This window comes from Lathyrus oleraceus, chromosome 4 (assembly GCF_024323335.1).
Source record: "Lathyrus oleraceus cultivar Zhongwan6 chromosome 4, CAAS_Psat_ZW6_1.0, whole genome shotgun sequence".
NCBI classification, from domain to species: domain Eukaryota; kingdom Viridiplantae; phylum Streptophyta; class Magnoliopsida; order Fabales; family Fabaceae; genus Lathyrus; species Lathyrus oleraceus.
The window spans coordinates 207,447,010-207,451,769 of NC_066582.1; the positions used below are offsets into that span (position 1 = coordinate 207,447,010).

The 4,760-nt window shown below is 33.7% G+C and overlaps 1 long non-coding RNA gene across 1 annotated transcript; it reads left to right on the forward strand.

Annotated features, from left to right (window-relative positions):
* Positions 1-375: 375 nt before the first annotated feature.
* LOC127135349 (uncharacterized) lies at positions 376-3,341 on the forward strand. Its single transcript, XR_007808524.1, has 4 exons — positions 376-816; positions 1,342-1,856; positions 1,943-2,014; positions 2,131-3,341. It is a non-coding gene; the product is annotated as an uncharacterized LOC127135349 (long non-coding RNA).
* The last annotated feature ends 1,419 nt before the right edge of the window (positions 3,342-4,760 follow it).

A 4,760-nucleotide genomic window follows, 5' to 3' on the forward strand; every position in this document is an offset into this window, starting at 1 on the left:
TTTTAGGGCCGAGCTAAAAAAGTCCTAAAAAAATATGGGCTCTAAAATTTTAAGGCCCAGGTCCTATGATTTTTCGGACATGGCGGACCGCCCCATATGAGTTAGCTTATTTTGACAACTCTAACATACATACTCGTTTATTTATTTAAGTGGATAATTTACTCATGCCCATAGCCTATATATGTACTTATTTTTGAATTTTTTTATCATATTCACTAAATATCCATTGTAGATGGGCCAAATTGTCCCATAAATAGATTGGTGGTTGTATATTAAATAATTCATTGTTCTCTTTCGTTTCACAAAGAAGCATTTCTTTTTCAGAGTTTTGCTTGATAACCAAATAATAAATCAGTTGTTTCAAATCTACTATCAATCCTTCAAAATTCAATTGCCTTGCTTTAGCATTGTGCCCTTACACTAATATTAACTTACACTAGCAAATGGATATTTTTGTAACCAACAAATGTCAAAAATAATACACTATCATCCCTCTCCTAAGCTTCTAAGTGTCATTCATCCTTTGGTTATCCTCAAACAATTACATTTTCCCTCCTTACCAACAAAACCATTTAACACGTCTTCTCACTTTTGTATTTCACTTTCCTATTCTTCTCTTCATCATTTCTCTCTCACTTTCATTCTCTTACTAGGGTTTCTCTTCTCTCTTTTTTTGTCTTCTCGGTTCCCCCTCTACACCGTCGTCGTCCTCTTCTCTTCTCTTCCACTATACTCAGTTTTCTCTTCTCCTCCGTTCTCTTCTCTTCCACCGATGTCCTGTTTCCACCCTATCTCTCTTGCTTCCACTGTGAAAAGGTATGAATCAAATCTATTTCATTGAAGTTTGATGCTTTCTTTTATAGATCTTTGTATGCGTTATCAATTTTTTGTACGGGAGGTCCAATGATATTTTGAAATAATATTTTGATGATTCTTAGGTGATTTATTACAAAATACAACAGGCAAGACTCTTCTCATTATTAGATTCTGCATAATAAAACAATGAATCTATATATGAAAGGTTGAATCTGTTTTACTTTTGTTATTATTTGTGTTTGAATATATATATATATATATATATATATATATATATATATATATATATATATATATATATATATATATATATATATATATATATATATATATATATATATATATGAAAGGTTGAATACGTTTTGTTTTAACTATCAACACTTATCACAGTGATATGTATAGATCTGTTGTACAAGGTTTTAAAATTAATGCATTCCTTGTGAAGATGTGATTGACTCTTTGGAATATCTATTGTGTTTCTGTGAACTCATATGTTTCCTTTTAATGTTGAATATGTTTTTGCAGTCTGCACCAGTGAACATTATTGTTGGTTCTCATGTCTGGGTAGAAGATCCAGCACTAGCATGGATTTCTAGTGAAATTACTAAAATTAGTGGTGAAAATGTCCATACAACACTACAAACCGAAATTGGAGAAATTTTATGCAATCACAAAGCAACAACGACAGTTATTTAAAACATAGGGTATAGTTATTAATCACACAAGAATTAAATGTTGATAATGTTGATGAAGTCTAATTCGCTTGCAATGATGATGAATTTGTTAGCTTTAGTTTTATTGGAACACTTACTTTGAAATCTAATTCGTTTTCACTACCTCTAAGGATTCTGTAAGAACATTTACTTTGAAGTTTTCATAATGCAATGCAGTATGAAAATTGGAAACCATGCACTTAATATTGTCTTGTGTTCATGTTATTTTTGTTTGTATTGGTTCTGGACTTTTGATGCAAGTTATTTGAACAGTTAACTATCTGGTGTTATCCTTAGGTTTTGCCAAAAGAAAGTAGCGAAACGAAGGTACGTAACTTGCTATAACCTAGACGATTGATTCAATCTAAAGTGTATATAAATCAATAACAATACTTGTTGATATTCATCTGCAGAATTTACTTTTACTTCATCAATCACTTCCTACGACGGAATTCATTTCGAGTCAAAACTTGATGAGAAACAAGGTATTTTGCATTCAAGTTGGGATTATATTCAATCCATCAATTATATAATCAGATACTATCTAAATCCATTACTATCCTACTTGGAACTTTTTTTTCATTCATTTTTACTTCAGCAGCAATTGCGGCTTCAATAGCATTGTCCGAAAAGCCAAATGCCACGGCTTCTGCTGCAGTTGCTTCTGCAGCTTCTTTAGTAGTTTCTCACTGCATTGAGATTGTAGAAGATATGGGAGTTGAACAAGATCATATCGTAACCATAGCCGACTCAGTTATTAACAAAAAAATCAAGAGAGATATTATGACTCTTACTGCTGGAGCATTCACATGTATTATAATTTAGTCAATTTATGAATCTCAAATTCTAAATCAAAACAAGAGAAAATGTGGATTTTCTTGATAGGTCTTTGTAAGACCCCAATTTTGACCCAAAGATCCCTCATGCAATTTCATCATAAGCATTAGCATATGGATCATACCTTGGCATCCTCCTTACCCCTCCTTCATTGGGTTTGTTTTGGGAGAGATCATCAAGCACTTTGTGATTGTATCATACTTGTGTATTATCATTATACTAACCAAAATACAAAAATATGTCTTTGCATTTGCCTAACTCTTTTGTAGGTAGGGCATGATCTCCATTGATCTATCAAGTTCATATCTAGGATTTGAAACTCTCATGACAAAGAGCACAACCATGAATTGATCCAAGAATGGTTATGAGCATCATATATGAGTTCCATTAATTCCTACATGTTATATTGATCAAGTTTTCTTCAAGAGTTTGAGGGTGATTTGCCTTAGAAACCCTAGTTTCACTGGGTATCTTGAGTAACTTCTCCAACAAGCTATCTCACCAATTGATCAAGTTTCTCAAGGAACACTTCAAAATTCATCATCTTATGCATATATGATCTACCATGAGCCAATAAAGTCCAAAGAATTGAAGGTTAGCAAGTTGGTTGATGGTGGTTGGTCAGATGAATTCATCTGACTAAAACTGGATCTCCCTAGACCCTATCTCCTACAATTTTTACCATATGAAAATGATTCCAAGAGAAAAGTTACTCTAAATGACATTCCAAACAACTTTCATGTTGATACCTATAGCTAGTTTTGCTTGGAAAATCATTTTTTTATGTTGAAACATTATAGGTCATTTTGTCTAAACCCTAATTTGAAGGTCAACTTCCCAAGGCCATAACTTGCTCAATTTTTATGAGATGAAAGATTTCCAAGTTGCACAATCAAATTCAATGTGTCTAATTCAACTTTTATGAGCATGTGATATGACTTTACATTATAGGTCACTTTTGACCTATACCATTGAACAAGTGATTTTTCCAAACTTCAAAAATGCATAACTCTATCATTTCAAATCCAAATTACATGAAATTGGTGACCATTTTTAAGGTCTTTGAAAGAGATACAAGTTTGATAAAGACACGTTTCTCATTTGAAGCTCACATTAAAAGTTAAGTAAGGTGGAATATTGAGATATATGGTTTGACACTTAGAAATTTTTTTGATATGTTGAAATTTCCAAACTTCCACCTCAAAATTCATCATGATACAAGCTTAAAATGGAAAAGTGTTGAACATGAAAGTTGTTTATTTTGATCTAACCTTTCCAAAAAGTCCAATTTCATTCATTTTGGACAAGAATTATTAGGGCTGCGCATGGCTTGAACATGGTATCATCATTTGGAAAAGATCAAACTTCAAGTCTTCATATACATTTGCCTTGCATCCCAAGTTGATTTCAGACTCACTCACACTCAAGTATGGACTTAAAGGAATGATTTCATGGGCTTGTACACGCCCATGCACGCATGCATCAGCCATTGCCAATTTTGGAAAGTCGTTTGGAAGGTGCAAATATCACACGATCCAGCTATAAATAGGGGCCCATATGCTCAGAATTCAACACACATTCGCGTCATCTTTGATCCTAAACCCCTAACCCTTCTATTTGAGAGGATAATCCTGAGAATTTCCATTAGAAATTGAGTTGAATTCTCAATGTTTTGAGATTCAAAACTCCAGGGATCCAAGACCTTTTGTGCATACTAATCTACTCCTGCAAGCATCCTGAGCAAGATCAAGCACGAGCCAAAGCAAGAACAGTTGAATTCAGACCTGCATTGAAGGTATTTTCCAGAAAATTTCATCTCTTCGATTCTCTCTTAATTCCACTCAATTCTCTTGGATCTTTGGTTGTCTGAAGTCCTACCAATGTAGGCAAGAAGATTGAGTTGCTTAAATCGAAGCAACTCAGTTGACACACCTCAAAATTCAACTCATCATATCTTTCTATATATGTGGAGTTAGTTAAAATTGAGGCTAGATTCGTGCTCTATGTCATTTTTTCTTTCAGATCATGTCCTCTTTTTTTATTTTGGTGATGGTTGAAGGTGGACCAGTCCTGTGAGGTCCACCAGAGAAGAAGACCAGAGCTACAGCTTCGGCCGTGTGTTGGCACGTCTCCAACCATATGATCCATTTAAAATGATTTAATCTTGCGCGTTGCTTTTAAATACCAAGCCTATACCGCGTTGACTGCAGTGCACCATGGAACGCACGTTGGTGGCCACTTGATCTGTCACCTCAATTAATGAGGGAGATCAAGTGGTCCACGTTTTTTCTGATTATTTGAATTTCATTTTAATTGCGTTATTTTCTTTAATTCATATTAATTTTAATATTGATCCAAAAAATATGAGAGTTTCACCAAAAAAATTCAAATAAT